The sequence below is a fragment of the Belonocnema kinseyi genome, chromosome 4, assembly GCF_010883055.1.
Source record: "Belonocnema kinseyi isolate 2016_QV_RU_SX_M_011 chromosome 4, B_treatae_v1, whole genome shotgun sequence".
Lineage (NCBI taxonomy): Eukaryota > Metazoa > Arthropoda > Insecta > Hymenoptera > Cynipidae > Belonocnema > Belonocnema kinseyi.
The window spans coordinates 108168966-108189049 of record NC_046660.1 but is presented as its reverse complement, the minus strand read 5'-3'; the positions used below and the strand labels follow the sequence as shown (position 1 = coordinate 108189049).

The following is a 20084-nucleotide window of genomic DNA, read 5'->3' as shown; positions in this document are numbered from 1 at the left end:
GAGGGAGCTCTTCTTAATATTTTGACACCAAAATCATGTCGATACACCTTACCGACTGCGAGTAAAGCCACCCACGCTTTAACTTGACAGACTGTAGTAGCAGGGTTGGGTAGCGATGAAGAAAGGCGAGACAGGTATCAGACCACGACGATAGATAGAGGCTAGGAATGGTAGACGGCGGGAGCGTTTGAATTGGATTCATGGCTAGCAGAGCGAGTAATATCGCAGGAAAAAATAGATTTAAAGCAGGAAGTGGTTAGTACACCGAATACCTATTCCGATGGCCTATGCCATCGGAATGACTCAGATTATTAATTTTAGGCTGATCAATCTCCAGTCTTGTAATAAGGTTCAGAGATAAAGATTTTTCAACAATGTTTATTGAAACACCCCAAGCCGAAATGCACTAATTCCATCTGCATTTCCTGATGTGTATTTCTTCTAGGATCGATCTGCGAAAAAAAAAATAGTAATCAATTATTAAATTCAGAAATAATGTTTAACTTATTAAAATGATTAATAAGTAATGATTGTACAATTGACAATAAGTAATTATTATTTAAATTGTCGCTGCCGACAATTTCAGTGATGAAAATACAAAACATCAAACATTTCTTTGGTAAAGAATAATCAATCGAAAGTATAATAAACATGCCGAGCCGATCTGTCATTATTTCGAGGGTATGTTTTTGATTCACGTGTTTGTCCTGATCGCTGTAAGTAAATGTAGGCAATGTCAATTTAAAGTTTACGCATTTAATATTTTATTTACTTTATTTAATACATATCCTATATATTCATAACATACCTTTTTGCCGCAAATAAGCGTTAAACATAATTCACTCTTCGTATCCATTTGAGGTTTCGAACGCAACCCTGGAAACTATGATAAACTTGCTCCGAAGATGCATGGACTTGACCGAATGGCCGATCCGAATGTAACTTTAAAGGCGCGAAATATGAAAATACCCCTGTACAATGGCTTCTTCCCTTCTGTTGTGCAATTCGGGTAGCATCAAGTTCGCCATGTATGTAAGCCCCAGCATGTCCACCCTTTATGTATATAAGCGAAAATATTGTAAGGAATGAAATTCATGTAGACCCTTAGGGCACGCATTATGAATAAAGAAGAACTAAAAAAGATTATTTTGCAACAAAAATTCGAAAACCTAAATCTTCAGTTAAGGAGATTTATAAATTTGCACATTTGCAACCAGATATTAAAATGCTCAACCAAAACAGATTTATTTTAAATGAACAGTTGAATTTTTCATTCAAAAAAATTACTTATTCAACCAAAAGGACAAATTTCCATTTAAAAAACGTAACATTTGTGCTAAAAATAGAATAGCTCGATTCTCAGTATAACGAATTAATTTTCAAAAAAATAAAATTTTCAAGTGATCAGTAGCAGTTTTAACTAAACAGATACATTTTCAACTAAAATGGCGATTCTTAAAAAAAATTCACCAAAAGAATTTAATTTTTAACCAGAAAGGTTGAAATTTCGACAAATTAGTGAATTTTGAAAATAAATTATTTTTTTGGCTAAGAAATTAAATCTTCCAGACAGAAAATACCAATTTGTAAATAAAAATTAATTTTTAACCCAAAAGAAATTTTTTTAAACAAGGTTGTTAAATATTCATCACCATAATTAAATTCCCAACCAAATGATTATATTTTTAACCGAAAAGAAATTAATTATAAATCAAAATAGAATAGGCATCTCCTCAAGCAAGCTGCATTAGCTTAACAAAAATTAGGTGGATTTTCTTTTTGGACTCTATTAATTCAGTTCACATTAAAATGGAAAAGCGAGAAAGAGGGTGGAAAAGTCGAATACAAAAAGTACTGTAAAGCCTAAGGCAGATAAATAAAAATATTGATAATTTATCAAATAAAGAGTAATAGTTTAAATAAACAATGAAATTCAGGTTGAAAACTTTTAAAATATTAGGTTAAAAACTAAAGGATTTTCTTAGCAAATAAGGGTAATTTCCTACAGGACTTTTTCATTTCAGAATAAACACTTTTACATCCGAACTGCGCAACATTTTGGGCCCTGGACTGAATTTAGTTTGAATAGAAAAATAAGAAGTTGATCAGTAATATTTAATACATCATTTTGTCATTATTTGATTTATACGAGGTAATAAATACATTATCGTTCTTTTAGGCTGCAAGTTTAATTGTTTTAGAAGAACCAAAGAGCTCCAGGAAATAAAAGCTCCTCCACCATCATCCATTGCACCTTAACCAACATCCCAACTATCGATATGGCCAGAAACGATTACTACTTTTTCTGGATTTTTATTCCCAGATAATTCAGCTACGAGGTTTCGTGATTCAACTTCAGAAAGCATTTTAGCTTCCATTTTCAATTTAATTTTTAAAGGTTTTCCTGTGAGAAAGTTATCATCTTGTAAAAATATTAAATTTTATGCCAAAGGGAACGTTCATTAATTTAGTGAAAATGTTTTTTGACATTTAAATGCCCTTCAAGGATTCTTCTTGATTGCGATTATGAAATCTAACAGTTTTTATGCGATTTTGAAGGATTTCCATGAATTTCTAAGGGAAAGGCCTTGGATACTAGAGGGCTTGCTTGAAGAGCTTTACTTTGTGGATGTGAATAGAGTAAAAAGTGTGGATCTTGCTATATGATAATCAGAAAGCTTGCGCCTTTTTGTATAATCTATGATACCTAATGTCTTTTTAAAGTTATTCAACTAGGATGATTCTTAGAGAGATTGATTGGAGGTCAGGCGTCGGAGAAGTATTATGGAACCTCTGTAAGTTTTTCTATGTGCCTTTACCGAGGTTCTGGTCGTTCGGATCCCACCTTGTCCACATTAATAAAATAATAACCTTACCGAAGGTGTTCTCGCGTTGGCGTTGCAGTAGGACTGAAACTTTTCTCTCATGAATTTGACGGCTATATGGGCTGTAGCATTGCTACTGGCAGGGTTTTTCATGCCAGACAGGCAGAGAAAGAAGAGGAAAAGGACTACAAGGAGAACCAAAAACTCATAAATTCATAGAGAAGATACAAAAACGATATAGAAGTTGGTCGCTTCCCGAGGATCTTCGGGGCACCCCTGGTGTTATCGCTGGGGCTAGAAGCATACAAGCCAGTGGTGGTGAGCTACGTGCCGGGCAGGTAGATCTAACCGGGATTCCCGAAAGGACTGCTGTTCAGGCATAAAATCGGCAAGAAGTGGAAAGCAGCAGAACAACAGCCGCACTTGCGGAGGATATTTCGGTTAAAAACCCCCAGCCGACCACTTTCACTGGAATTCCACGGCAGCGCATCAATTATCAAACCCATTATGATAAGCTTGTGAGTAGTTGCCAATTTCAATATGAGTTGGGAGCGACCACAACTTCTTCTGACGGGATGACCATGCACCAAAAATTTGTGGTTAATTTCCAGGAAATAAAGACAATATCCATAGAAGACCTTAAACAACAAAGACATCAGACGATAGATGGGAACCTCCTCCTTAGAAGAACAATTAACCGAATAAGATCTGAGGTTGAGAAAGCATTACGATAACAACTCCAGGGTTCGTGAGGCCAGCAATGAATGGATACATGATCAGATGTCACTTTCAGGTAACAACATGAAAAGAACCCTTTAGAGAGAAACAACATCGTCTTTTCGTGGATCTTCATCCCGAGTTTACCCATATAGTGACGAAACAGCATCTTGCTGATCAATTAAGATACGTCAGCCGCCACCAACTTATATCCGAGGTCGAAATTAGTAACATCCAAAAACAGGTGCAGCAACAAGTAGCAGCACCTGTAACGCGCCCCAAAGATGCGGAGGAAGAGGAGGTTTCTTATATCTGTGACAGGAGACGTTATGGATGAGCGGGCGCCGGATCTGTGGGGCATGTAGCAGAGCAACAGTCTCATGGTCGACATTCGTTAAGCTTGCAGCCGCCGGAGCCTGTCTTTGGTCCTGCTAAACTCATTGAAAAGCTCGATGAGAAAAGCCTGCATCTTATGGTGTGCTACACTGATGCCATCCTAAGGTTCACAGATCAAGAACCAACAATGTGAAACGGTCTGCCGATAATTAGAATCAACAAGGACCTCCTCCGACTAGTCGGCGGCTTAAACACCGAGATACTGCCTCTGTTCTTGCAGTAGGCTATGAGCTTGCTGCTGGTTCAGACTCTTACATATTGCGCAACGGTTGCATCTGCGGTAGCATCATCCATGTATCTTTCGACTACAAAGCGAGATTAGTAAAATAAGAGCAAAAATGGGACGGTTGTACCAGTTTCTAAATGGCAATTTGTCTCGGAGACTAAATCGCCACGTGGAGAAGATCATTCGCCCACATAACATCAGTTGAAAGACATCTACGAACCTGGACGAAGTAATTGACTACTCGTATCTTAAATAGAAGCCCATGGTCTGGTCAGTGCGACTGAGACGATTCAAGAGAACGATCGCGAGAAGGAATTAAAATAGGACTTTATTAACAGACGAAAAAAGTTTCTTTCGCGCACTTGTAGATGGCAAAACCAAAGCTTAAAATTATTGTAAACCATCTAGGGCCGAGGAAATGGCCAGATCTTGTTCAAGCATCTGGGATACTCATAGGTGAAGTCAACTCGACACGACGTGGTTCCGTCTAGAAAAGGACAGAGTTGCACGATTTCCTGGGATGAATAGTCTATTTATCTAAGCCTCCGATGTAACTCATAACTTTAAGATGTCTAAGAACTGGAAAGCGCCGGGTGTGGATGAGGTGCACAGCTTCTGATACGAATACCTAGAGGTCCCACGGGAAAAAGTTATATATAATTTATATAAAGTGGACAAAAGACTGATTTTTTCCATTTGTTTTACATAGAAAAGTTCAGCAAATAAGTGAAAAATACCATTGTGCTGGAGTCTTTCAAAACATCTTAGAGAACCCAGAACACTTGCCTTCTTTTATGTCAGAGGACCTTACGCATATGGTACCCAAGAAGGTAGATACTGGTGTTCCTGGTGATTACCAACCAGTCACCTGCCTCTCGACCTTATATAAGTGTCTCACGGCTATCCTATCTGACTTCGCCTATTAATATTGTGAGGACAATAACGTCAATATTTTTAGGACAACAACGCCTATAAATATTATGAGGACAAACACAAACCATACGCGCAGTATAGTTTTGTTTAGCGATGAACCACCACTAGGTTTGATATTCAATAATACGTAATATGGTTTCTAAATTGAGGTAAGAATGGCTGATTCTCAACAGACTTACCCCCTGCACATGCATAACGTAAAGGTTTATGGAAGCTAAGAGTCCAAAATGAGTAGCCTACTTAACATCTTGCTGCAGTTCTACTACAACATCACACTGAGAAACTTTATACTGGAAAAATGACTAAATTAGGTTACAATCGAGGGACCAAGGCGATAATTCGTATATTTTAATACAATATTTGTACTTTTTTTAGGTCCTAAAAGAAAGGACGAGTTCGTTAACCAGCCATTTTTGATAAAAATTTTAAAAGTGAGCGCATTTTGAAAATTTTTTAGACCACTTTTTCTGAATTTGAAATTTCTATGTATGGGTATTTATAGTATTAAAAAAAAACAATTTATCCTCATGACATTTTTCGATAAAAAGAAAATTCTCAGAGATATAGCGTTTTCAAAATTTTTTAAATCAACCGAAAATCAAAATTTTAAGCCAAAGAACGCACGATATGAAAAAAAGTCAGGAGAAGAAAAACATATCTTTTTAAAAGACCTACAAGATTATCATGACAAATTTGTGGATTTTCTTCAAAATCAACAAAAATTGTTATCCCAAAATATATCTACAATTTCGTTAAGAATCACTTCTTGATAGGACGCGTACCTTTTGTTTTATTCGTGAAAAATAACGTTGAAAAAAAATAAAATAAAAAAAATGTGTGGAAAAACGACGAAAATTACAAGAAAAAAATTCAACAAAACCTGTTTACAAATGTCTGTCGGAAATCGAGCGCGCAGCGCGAGTGTCACGATGAGAATGTGTACGTCAAAGCCTACAGAGCTTTGAGAAACTTAATCTTTGACTATACTTAATTAAGTAGACAATTTAGAATATGTAGACGCATATAACTACTGCCATCTAAAAGAGATCTTTTTGATAAGGTTTTTTTTAAAACATTCCAAATGCAAAGAATAAATATCCGAGCGCGAAGCGCGAGGTGTAATTATGTCCGGTGCGCGAAGCGCGAGATTGAACCGTCGCGCGGCCTAGGCGCGCCCAAACTTGCGAGCCGCGCGCATAGCGCGCGATGAGGATGTGCCCGCGAAGCGGGAAGCTTTTTTATAGTACAATCTTAGATAAAATAAATTAGTAGAGACATAATTAAATTATATAAGAAGAGTAGAAGTAATAAGTACCTAAAATAACATAAAAGACTAAATTTGTAAGAGGAATTGCTATTATTTGTAGGAATATGAATTATACTATGACACTTTCTATTTTTTGAATTATTGAGTGAAACAAATTCGGAAGATCGCGCTCGGATATTAGTAAGTAACTTAGTAAGCGAGCCTAGCGTTGAACCGAGTTCAGCCGAGAGTAAACGATGCCAGTCGACCAACGCTCTACTGAAATTCCTTAAATTTATCAATCACTCAATTTGGTTTGATGCAAAGATCCTTATCACAATAAATTAGGATCATTCGAAAAGTTACAATTGAAAAACAAATTTTCCACAGAGAGCAAAAAATTATTTTTAAACCTCAATATTAGGATATTTGATTACGTTAAGATATAGTGCTTAGAATTAAAAAAATGCCATCACTGTGAACAGTTAATGAATAATTTAATGGAAATCAATTTGAGTGCTAGCATTTACTTCATAGGAGCGATAAATTTCTGGATCTCATTATCTGGTTTAGCAGAATGGAATTTCGCCGTGCTGCCACGTTGGAGACCCGTGTTCGATTTCCACCAGATAATCACATTTTTCTGTTTCAGCTTGTAATATAATATTCCTGCATGTGTATAATAATGTATAAACTAATATAATGATGTGTACTGTGCAGTTGCAATTTAATTAAATAAATATAATAGTGCGAAAGAGTTCAACATCCCATAACAAATAATTCTGCATTTACGTCGTATGCTCGTGTAAAGGATACGTGTGTCGTAACCTTTAACGCGACGCGGCACATTTCGGGTTTATTTTTTTTTTCAGCTGATCTGACTGCACCAATTTTTGCTAAGTCGCTTACTAAATCAGTGCACCGGTCGCTCTCGACGTTACCATAGTCCTTTGCAAATATTGCAATCTTCTGTAGATATTAATGCAAGAAATTTAGAACTTTCTTCTACCGAAATTAGTAACCTATTGGGTACACGAGTCCTAAACTTGTCCTATAAACGTCTCTCGGCGGACGGAAAGATCCAAACCATGTCTTAAAGACGTGGCTATAATAATACATTGCTTACTGGTTAACTACAGAGCTTTGTAAATACTTCACATATTTTTTGAAATAAATCTAACATTTTTAAAGTTTATTTCCATGGATTTTGTAGTTCGGCATGTAGTTACTAGTTACTACTCGCAATATTAAGCATTACAAAAGTTCCGCTATGTCCCTCCATTGCAAACTAAAAATAGTAAAATCCAGTCTGATTTTTAGCAAATATTGCAGCAAAAGGTTTCTCCGTGCAGAATAAATCTGGGTTGTTGCATTTGTCCCGTAGAGAGATAAATGATCCAATGTTCTTGATAACCGCGTTCCGATTGATGCAATAACTGATAAAGAATGGTACAGGTACCTTAGCATTTATACATTTGACAAAGCACAGGCGGGCTCTAATTTTACAGAAATCTAATACCTTCTTTGATGCGAATGTAAAAATGATAATAAATTATCATAACTTCTTTACTCTTTATTCAAATTTATTAATATAATACGTTAATCGATTCTTCTCGAGCCATAACAAAATCTATTTTTAAAATTGTATAAAATGCTAAAAAAGAAGGTAATAAATATTTTTTGAAATGCTTATCTTCAAAATGATTGATAAAATCGCCAAAAATAGATCTATTATTACTTCACGCAAATCTTGACAGAGGATTCTAAGCGCACTTCAGAAAAAAATAATTCAAGTTAAAATGGTTTATTTAACAGTAGTTATTCACAGGTTTAGCTTTTGCTTTCTCTTCAGTGAAAAGTTACCATTCTTATTTAACACTAATGATCAAGGCCTCATTTTACTTTCTGAAGGATTCTCTACAATTTTAATTCGTTGTGTTTTAACTAAAAAAATAATTTAGAAATCATAGTTATTATTGTTATAAATAATGAGGGTTTAGATTTGTATAAACGGCACCCAAATGGAATGGTAGAGAATCCTTCAAAGAATAAAAGTAGGCTTGCATTCGAAATAAATGAGAATTGTAACTTTCCCTAAAAAGAAAGTAAAATCAAAAACTTCTAAATTAATAATAGATCTGTTTTTGTCGATTTTCTAAATAATTTTAAAGATTAGCAACTTTAGAAATTGATTTTACATGGAGAAATCCTGAAACAAATTAGAAATGTTTCGATATTTTATATAATAGTATATAAAAAGTAATTTCATCAGTCAAACTAGTTGTTTAAATTGGCATATTTTAAACAAATAATTAGAAAGAGTACACTTACGTAATAAATACTTTTAATCCTCCTCCCCCTCCCCACACGCAAGTAAACATTCATATGATTTTCCTGACTCGTCTCCACATCCCAAAAAATATCTTATAAATAATGGAGGCTCACCTAATGATATTATTTTATAAAACAAATAAGTACCTCTATTTTATAATCTATATAAAAGTTCCGCATCTTCAACAGTTATACAAACTGCTAGAATCTTTGGAACGTTTTCTGCATATTTCATCATTCCAGTGTGAGGAGAATATAACGATATTGGAGTTACTGAACGTATTAAAACAACCACAGTTCCAAATTTTGCTGCTTCACTGCCTCCATTGTATCTGTATTGCCCAGTTTCGCCATAAGATTTATAATTCTGGTTGTACACGACTATCGTTTCAGGAATCTAGAATAACATTTTGTCATCCTGCATTAGCATATTTGAGCTTGCATAAACTGTATAACTATAATGTTTCATATGTTCATCCACTATATATTTTTTATTTTTGCATATAAAGCTAATGACTACAAAATTACAAATGATACGCGTGTAATTTATTTAAAAAAAGGCTTTTTTGAATTTTCATTTGAAAAAGAAAAATGTACGCCCTTTTCAAATTTGTATTTCTGTCGCGCCATGTCCCAATCTAGATCTGATGTCACGTGCTTTCAACATTTTCTAAACGAGCTGGAGGTTCATGCTTTTTCTTTCAAAAATGGAAGCAAATAAATATTAAAGCAGGTGTTTTTTTCTTAATGTACAAAAGCTAGATTTGAAAATCCTACAAAAATATATTTAATGGTGAGGAACGGAAAAAAGTATAAAACTGTCCGGCGTAACATGTGCCCCACATATCTCCTAAGCACTATTAATGGTACAAGTATATTATTGCTAATTTCCAAGCTAAAAATATATTTATTTTTAATAAAAAATATACATTTTCTTTCGTATCATACGTATTTTGCATTGTGCGTTATTACTTGATAACGGCTACCAAAAGGGATTAGCAATTTTAAAGTGATGTTTTGTGGTTATAATTATAATCCAACTTTTATTTATATATGACTATCTATTTTTTATTTCTTCAATTACACCAGACTCTCGCTTTTAGTCACTTCGTTCTCAAGCTTTTTGGAACTGCTAGCTCAAGCAGTTTCTCAGGGGAGTAGGACGAGAGCGGTTAAGACATTATGTATATTAGTAGTCTTGCGCGCGCCTATTTCTCTTTTTATGAAAAAGAATAAACCATAAGCCTATCTTTTCTATGTTATACATATTTAATTAATGTTACACAATATTAGTATAAAATAATAGAAGGCACCAAGGGATGGGGTCTGTACCGGAAACTGTAATTAATCTTTTATAATAGGATTTTAACAAATTTTATATTTTTTGGTAGAAAATTAAATTGAACTATTTTATTCCAAATGAGCTATTTTTATTAAAAATTAATTTACACCTAATATTGATGAATAGCATTTATGACAATTTTGTAACTCACGTTGATGATAATCATATTCTTTAAATAATGAACTTTGCATTTTTAAACCACAATTCTTATGAATCAATTTAGCAAAATTTTTGCATGCGCCTTATAAAAATAATTTTCTTATAGGTAAAAAAACACACATAATAGGCTTGTTGCCACTTGGTAAACTCTCCCCTGAAAATCTTGGTCTAGTCTCCCCTTTAAAATCTTTCTTTAAAGTTGAACTAATAATTATTATATTTCAAATTACGTTGAAATTAGTGGAATTATGTATTAAAAATAACACTTTAAACCAATAAATACTTGAAAACTTATCATGTGGGGTGAAGGTGTTGTGAAAAATGTGGTTTATGGAGGTAGATGGAGGGGAAAGGTGTTATAACTGTTTTACAGAAAAATAGTCCTTTTAGTTAAAAGTTTAAGGATTGGGATACATACTTTTTTTTAATTCTTTTTTTTCGGAAATAAATTAATGTTTTGTGCGAAAAAGTAACTTTTCTTCTTTTGGTTTAAATTCGAATCTCTTATGGAAAATTAATCTTCATGACTGAAAATTCGTATCCTCATTTTTACCATGCATCTCTTGGCAGCATCTGCATTCAATGAAATATTAAATGTTACATTTCCTATCGAAAATCCATATTTGCAGGTTAAAAATTCCACTACTTTTTGGAAAATTTACATGCTTGTTCGAAAATTCAACTCTAGTTAAATATTTAAATAGTTTGTTGCAAATTTTTTAAAGATTTTCACCGCTACGTATTCATTGGGAATTCTTTTTTTTAATGCAACTCTTTTTTGTTAAAGATTAATCTTTTTTGATTGAAAATTTCGCCATTCAGTTTGAAATTTCTATTAGCAGGCTGGAATTTTCAGTATTTGGTTAAAAGTTCAACTATTTAAAAAAAAAAATTAACGAATTTTTAACCAAATAGTTGCATTTTCATCCAAACACCTAACATTTTAACAAAATAGTTAAACTTTAAATAAGTAGATAACTTTTCAACCAAAAACTAAAAAAATGTGATTATTTTAAAACAATAACAGCTGAATTGAACCAAAAACTGCATTTCCAGAAAATTTTTAAATTTTTAGCCAGAGATACATTTTTAACCAAAATCAAGATATTTTTGTGTTGAAAATTCAATTATCTGTTTCAAACATCGTCTATTTTATATAAAATTAATGTTCTTGGTTGAAAATGTATCCGTTTGTTTGAAAGTTCAACTGTGTATTATCAAATTCATCTATTATGATAAATTTCCACTACTTTGTTGAAAATCTAATTGTTTGTTGTTAAATATTAATTCTTTTAACTAAAAAGGAATAATCCTATTACTGGTTCTACATATTTATATTTTTAATTAAAAATTTATCTTTTTTCAGTTTAAAACTCCACTATTTGTTTGAAATTTGATCTTTTTGATTGAGGATTCAGCTATTTCATTAAAAATTTAAATGTACAAGTTTAGGATGAAAAATTATTTTTATAATTGAAAAATAATTTTTTATTTGAAAATTCTTCTTTTTGGTAGAAAATTAATTTTCTTTGTTAAAATCTTATCTTGTTTATTGAGGATTCAACTATTTCCTTGATTTTCTTTGTTTGTTAAAAATTAATGTATTTAAGGGAAATTTTAATTATATCATTGTTGGTTGAAAACTAATAGTTTTTTGTAAACAATTAATGTTATGAGTAAAAAATTAATCTGTTTTTTATTATTCTTAAAATAGATGCCCAAATTCGATTTTTTTGTCTTAAATCGAAAGAAGATTAATATTTGTGATTGAAAATTCATCTTTGTGACCATCCATATACCACGTGGACACTTTAGGGGGAGGGGAGTTTGGAAAAATTCCATGCTTGTCCACGAGGGGGGCCGGAGGGGGGTCGAGCTAGAATCCACGTGGACACACATTTCCCTAAATCTGTGAAAAATATACTGAAATGAGACAAGGTATACTCTAGGACCTCTAGGTATACTCCAATTTTTAAAGTGTGCTCACGCACAATATAATTTTTATTTTTATTTTTTTCACGACTTTTTTTTCAAATTCAAATCATGTTTAAGCTCACGTTCCTTAGCTAATTTGAATTTTTTTAGCCAATTCATCGCTCCTTTTAAACTTCTTATAGTCCGGGAGCTCGCGACCATTCTATGGACGTCATTTTAGTACTCACTAAAATTTAAAATTCTTTTGTTTTCATAGTCAACAGTTCGAAATTCGTTGACTGACTGACAGCTGTTGGTGTATTTTGCAACAATTTATCGTTAAACTCGTCAAAAATTCGAGTGAAAAAACGTAATTTTAGTACTCTTGAAACCCACGGGGAATGATTGTTTAGATGCTGAAAAATTAACAATAAGTTTAACTTGCAGCTGCTGAGTGGTGCCAAAGTTAACTGGCAGACTGTCAAACATGTCAAAAATTCTAGTGAAAAAACGTCATTTTAGTACTCTTGAAACACACGGGGAATGATTGTTTGGATGCTAAAAACTAACAATAAGTTTGACTGGCAGTTTCTGAGTGGTGCCAAAGTTAACTGGAAAACTTTCAAATATATCAAAAATTCGAGTGAAAAAAACATCATTTTAGCACACTTCAAACCCATTGAGGATGATTGTTTTGGTGCAAACAACTAACAAAGAATTTGACTGGCAGCTTCTGAGTAGTGCCAAAGTTGACTGACATTTTAATCAGCAACCGGATGAAAGTTTTGACCTTTTCATTAACTAAAATTTTCATCTATAGGAGCTGCCAGTCAAACTTCTTGGTAATTTTTTTCACCTAAAAAATCATCCCCAATGGGTTTCAAGAGTACTGAAATTACGTTTTTTCACTCGAATTTTTGACACGTTTCACATTCTGTTAGTTATCTTTGGCTCCACTAAGGAGCTTTCAGTCAAACTTATTATACTAAAATGACGTTTTTTCATACGAATTTCCGACCAGTTTAACGATAAATGGTTACAAAATGCACTAACAGCTGTTAGCCAGTCAACGAGTTTCGAACTGTTGAATATGAAAACAAAATAATCTGAAATTTTAGTGAGTACTCAAATGACGTCCATGGAATTGTCGCGACCTCCCGGACATTTTTAAGACTAATAATATCTATATTTTTATGAAATACGTCCACGTGGAGAACGTACGGGGGTTGAGGGTATTTGTCCAAATTCCACGGCTGTCCACGAGGGGGGAGGGGGTCAAAAAGTGGTGGAAAATTGTCCACGCGGTATATGGATGGCCCCTTTTTTGTTAAAACTTTTACTATTTGGTTTCATGTTCATCTGTTTTGATTGAAAATGTAAATAACCTGTAGAAAATTTAATTTTTTGATTGAATTTTAAATTTTATAAACTAAAAACTGACTTATTCTATTTCTGTTTAAAATTTGATATTTTTTATTGAAACTTCATGTTTTTAGTTAAAAATTATTTTATGGGTGAAGATTTAATATGTTTTTTGTTATTCTTAACATAGGTGTCCAATTTCCATTTTTTGTCTTATATCAGAAAAAACGTCTTGCATAATTTACTATAAAAATGTTAATCGCTAAGAGATTCTGCTATATAATGTGTAGAACCTGCCTGATTTTAAGTGAATTCTATCTTATTTTCAATACTTTTTGTATTATTGTACTTGGATTGAAAATTAATTTAGTTGAAAATTTCATTATTTGTAAAAAAGATTTTTTTTAAATAGAAAATTAATATTATGATTGAAAATTCATCTTTTTTGTTAAAACTTTTAATATTTGGTGTCAAATTCGCCTGTTTTGGTTAAAATTTTAAATAACCTGTAGAAAATTCCTTTTTTTATTAAATATTAACTTTTGTATACTAAAAACTGAATTATTCTATTTTTGTTTAAATTTTGATCGTTTTTATTGAAACTTGATCTTTTTTTGGTTAAAAATGGAATTATTTGTTTGAAAATTCCCGTATTTTGTTGAAATTTATAGTTAGTGTAATATTGGTGTTTTTTTAGTTATAAGTTAATTTTTTTGTTATTATTTGCATTCAATATAAACATTAATATGAAGTATTATTCCTGTAATGCATGGAATTTTGTATAAAATTTCATTACTGATATAAAATTCGGTAGCAACTTATTGAGATTTTGAGGTTAATATTATATTTTGCAATTCAAGATCGAATTGATCGCAGTTAAAAAATTTATCAAAATGAAGTAGGATGAAAACATAAAAAGCTATTTTTTATTTTAATCCTCCTTAAAATAGTTTCTGTTTTTCACCAAAAATTGTATATATATCCTAACCTCAAAATCCCAAAACGTTGTTATCGCATTCTACACCAGCAATGGACTTTAATAACAATACATAGAATAAATTCCATGCTTCATAGGAATATTACTTAATGTGAATGTTTATGTTAATAACAAATAATAGCTTAAACATGAACTTGTAATTAAAAATATACTAACCCTACCGATAGAAATCTCAAAGTATATGCTAAAGATTCTCAAGTCTCTGACAAGCTCTGGGAAATTCTCCGCAGGCACTCAGGTAGATACATTGAATGGTCCAGATAACTCGTTCAGATGCTTTGAAGGCTTAAAAATGTCCTTTCCGAAATTGAAGTGAAAATACGTTCATAAGTAACAAGCAGAGAGGCTTAAATTGAAATAAGAATTCGATCATAAATAACCAGCAGACGCCCTGTATTGCGATGGCACGGGTGGTAAGGTGGTGGTAATGGAGAAGTGTTAATTCGTATTATCGACTAGGAATTTTGATTCGATTATTATTTCCATGGACAAAGGAAGCACGGGACTAGGCATGCCATTCTAACTTGGGCGAGCGGGGTTGAATCCACGGGAGGGGTGAGGATTCCATGAGTGGGGAGAGCCGCCATCTTACGATGTGTCATTTGATTATGCGCACAAGCATTTTTTCGGACAAACTGTGCATGAAAATATAAACATGTGGGCGCTGCCATGTTTGTCGCGTGACATCAAAACGTGGCGGACCTCCCCCCTCATTGCATCATCTCCGCAATGGTATGCCTAGTCCCTTGTTTCCTATGTCCATGATTATTCCCAACAGTGATCCAAAAATACTTGCGCATGCTTGAACTGTGTGGCACTCATTGGCTGTAGTTCCCGTACGTATTTAAAAATCAAGTACAGACGCGCACCGTAGCTAATGAACATCACTCAAATCCAAGCAAGCGCAGATGAAGATAGCTCCGTTGGGATCAGTAACTAAAAGAAAACACGTGCAACGTTCCATTTCTGTCTAACTCACGGTGACTCACGGATGCCTTTGTCGCACGCGTGTAGCTATCCAAGAACGAGCAATGGTGACAATTTTTTCAATATTTTCCAATGCATTCTAACCCACTAACGCCTCGTGTCACACGCATATAGCAATGAAATCGAGTTTTGTGACAATCGAAATCGGCAATATCGTTTAGAGATTTTATATTAAGGATAGATATATATTCCAATTGGAAACGAATCAGGCGGCCCTCACTGTTTACGTTTGGATCCCCCCGAAATCAGTCCAAGGTTATTTGAAGACAACTCCCGATACTTGATTGAAAGCGAGAGTTAGGTGTATTTTTATTATTCTGAAATTTTTGCGAGTTCGTATGCAATAACCCTTTGTCGTATGCTAAAAAAATACATTAAATATGCGAACATTTTCAACACTACGCTGTAGAGTGTAGAGGTACTTCTGTTTAAAAAAGGAGTCACTGCAAATCAGATAAATTACACAGGAATATTTATTTTACTTTTTGTATGAAAACTAAAACCAATATGTAAACTCGACTATTTAGAAAAAAAAACTTATTGTTTCGACTTTTGATCAATTATCCGAGCTGGCTTTAATTCAACCAGATATGCTTATACTCATTACAATACATACTTTTAGTCAAAACACGTTGATCATTAACAGTGTTTATTGTTTTTATTAAACTGGTACATGTATTTCCTTGGGCTCTGAAAGCGTATGACGTCACACCACGTTTTTCTCGGTATGGGGGCGCCACGTGTTTCTTCCAAAAAGTTGACATTTCTATCGATATTTTATCACTTTTCAATTAGTTTTAACAAATTATTTAATCGATTAAGTTAAGTTTCAATTTTATATTTAAATTCTTCGGGAGCCAAAGTTTATCAAAGAACTTTAAGCAAAAAAATGTAGTGGATGACTCTGTTATTTTTAATTTTGATAATTTTAATTTCCAAAAATTCATCTAATTTTAAATTTAAAAAAATATAAAAGCAATTAATTTATATTTTACCTCTGTTAGTTTTTAGTGTCTGTAGCATGGTATTAAATAAAATTCTAGTTTTAGCTAAGAGGCTGTCCATAAACTACATTGCCCCAACAATGACGGTTGGAAATAGGGGAGGTGGGAGGTCGTCAGTGGAATATCCAAATAAGCACATGCAACTATTTTTGTTTGAAGGTTAATCTTTTTCTTGAAAAGTCTGCTATTATATTTTTGTTTCAATATTCATCTCATTTGATTAAAAATTCTACTATTTAGAGAACTTCCATAAAGGAAGCTTCCTTGGTTAAATATTAATTTATTCTCTTAAAAATGCAACTATTTTGTGAAAAAGAATCTTTTTTAGTTTAAGACTTATGTGTTTTATTGGAAATTCATGTTTTTGGTAGAAATTTAATCTTATTAGACTCAACTATTTTGTTGAAACTTTTTCATTTTTGGTGGAACTCAACAGCTTATGATTTCAAATTAAAATATTTATTGATTAAAATATCAATTATCTCATTCTTCGTTGAGAATTCATAACACAGCCACACAAAAAAAAGTGTGAGGATCTGGTAATAAGACATACGTATTCCTATGGATTTTGAAGCGCTGAATTCAAATTCGGTATCAAAAATCACCTATCACGTCATGGTTGAGCTATAACCTCAAAAAATGACGAAAAATCATGCACTGAGGCAAATAAATTTCAAAATAATGCCGGTGATGCAAATTTTCACTTCAAAAACATGTCGAAAACTGTGAAGGATCAACCCTTGCCTGATATCAACTTATTTAACATAACTTTACCCAACAGAACCTGACCTCATCTAACCTGAATTAACAGAAATTTATTGAACTACACGTAAAGATCCAGAAGCATATTTTCCCAGTAACAAATGTGTGCTACATCGAATGGGTCAACTCGAGCCTAACGTAGAAATAAATCTAACCTAGCCCAACCTAACCTAACTTAACCTCACGAAACACAATTAAACTGATTGTGTTGTTTTGTTGTGTTTGTGGCACCGTTTGAATCAGCTTGGGCTTAACCTGCAAAGAGGTCAAACCTATCCTAACCTAAAAACACCTGACCTAACTTAACCTAACTTAACTTCACGTAACACAATTAAACTCATTGTGTGCTATATTTAATACGTTAACTCGATCTTAACCTACAAATGAATCTAACTTAACAGAACCTAACGAAATTTTGCTTAACGCAACATAACTTAACTTAAGTGTTCCTGTTGTTCTTCACTGAAATCACCAACATTTTCTGGAAACTTATCCAGATGGGAATCTAGCACACATTTAAGACTGAGAACCGTACGCTTACATAGCTACACGTGTGGTTGAATTTCAATCGGCTAGGTTAGGTTAGGTCAGGTTTTGTTAGGTTAGGATAGGTTAAACCTCTATGTAGGTTTAGCCGAAGCTGAATGAAACGATACCGCAAACACAACGGGACAACATACTGAGTTTAATTGTTTTACGTGAAGTTAAGTTAGGTTAGGTCAGGTTTTTTTAGGTTAGGATAGGTTTGACCTCTTTGCAGGTTAAGCCCAAGCCGATTCAAACGGTACCGCAAACATAACGGGACAACACATTCAGTTTAATTGTGTTTCGTGAGGTTAGGTTAGGTTAGGCTAGGTTCGATTTATTTCTAGGTTAGGCTCGAGTTGACCCATTCGATGTAGCACACATTTGCTACTGGGAAAATATGCTTCCAGAGCTTTACGTGTAGTTCAATAAATTTCTGTTAATTCAGGTTAGATGAGGTCAGGTTCTCTTGGGTAAAGTTATGTTAAATAATTTGATATCAGGCAAGGGTTGATCCTTCACAGTTTTCGACATGTTTTTGAAGTAAAAATTTGCATCACTGGCATCATTTTGAAATTTATTTGCCCCAGTGCATGATTTTTCGTCATTTTTTGAGGTTATGGCTCAACCATAACGTGATGGGTGATTTTTGATACCGAATTTGAATTCAGTGCCCCAAAATCCATAGGAATACGTATGTCTTATTACCAGATCCGCACAGTTTTTTGTGTTGCTGTGTAATTCATCATTTTGGGTTGAATATTAAACTACTCGATTAAAAATTGAACTAATTTATTAAAAATTCATTTTACAAGATTCACCTTTTTGGTTGAAAGTTTAAATTTAAAGAAAAAATTTTTCTGACGGTAAAAATTATTTTTTTTTATCTGAAAATTTACCTATTCTTTTTTTGGTTGTAAATGTATCCTTTGGAACTTGACAATTTAACTATTTGGTAGAAAATATATATATTGTTTAAAAAATTAAGCTTTTCAGGTAGAAAGTTAATCTTATTTGTTGAAAATTCATCTTTTTGTTATATAATTCAATTGTTTGAAAATTAGTTTTTCTTTTTTGTAGAAAATTTATTTTTTAATCTGAAAATTTGACAAAATTGTTTTTTTGTAAACCGCTCTTTTTTAGTTGAAAATTCGACTAGTATATTGGAAATTTATCTTTCTTGATTGCAAATTTATTTTTTTACTTGAAAATTCATCTGTTTCATTGAGGATTCAACTATTTTGTTCAAAATTCGTATTTCTTCGTTCAATTCAACTGTTTTGTTAAAAAGTAGTACTTTTGGATCAAAACTATAAATTTTGTGTAGAGAAGTCATCATTCTTAGTTGTAAACTTTATCTATCTTGGTTGAAAATTAAGTTTCTAATTAAGAATTCCACTGCCTTAAAACAAAATCGTCTTCTTGGCTTGAAAGTTCAAATTTTGGTTGAAAATTCAACTATTTTGTTGAAAATGCAATGCATTTCGACTTGAGATCTTAGGAATTTGAAACGTTGATGATTAATTTAATACGTACCCAGGTGGAAATATTATATATAATTTATATGTAGTGTGAAGTATTATATATAATACTTCACACTGTTTTACACATTTTTTGTAGCAAACAAATCAATATTATATATAAAACATCACCCTATATATAAAACATATACATATAATTTTTTCTAACGAACGCACGAAATGTTCGATTTTCGACGCATGTATTGCGTGCGGGAAGTGACCAATTCGGAAACCGTGGTAAAAAGCAGTTAGTAAAAGACTTTGTCTAGCTGCTGCGCTCGCGCTCTTTGAGTAAGATTACTTCTTCTTAATGTGCGCTTGCGCATTTCGAGTCAGAATTACTTTCCAGGACTGTCGGAATCATAACCTCACTTCATTACGATTTGGCGCTTGAGAGACTGATTATGAGCAGTGAATAGTTATTGGACATACTCGAATTGATAAGTTACCATCAATTACTGATAAATTCCCGATAAATTACCAAAAATTTTGGAAACTTTTCGAAATCTGAAATTATTGGTAATTTGATCATTTTTCATAAATTTCTGAAAATTTAGGAAATTTAGCCAGTTTTTCAGAAATTTTTGAAATTTATCAAATTTTCAGAAATTTTTGAAAATTTTGAATTTCTTCCAGGAAGCTTCTTTATTCATAATGTGTCCCCTAAGGGTTTACAGTCTGTCAAGTTAAAGCGTGGGTGGCTTTACTCACAGTCGGTAAGGTGTATCGACATGAATTTGGTGTCAAAATATTAAGAAGAGCTCCCTCTTTCATGCTTTTTGATTTAACATTCAGTTTGCTTTCAATTCTTATCTTGTTACCACGTTACAAAAAATGA

At 32.9% G+C, this 20084-nt stretch overlaps 1 pseudogene; it reads right to left on the bottom strand.

Annotated features, from left to right (window-relative positions):
* LOC117171044 overlaps positions 1-20084 on the bottom strand; it is a 22510-nt pseudogene that overhangs the window by 1019 nt on the left and 1407 nt on the right.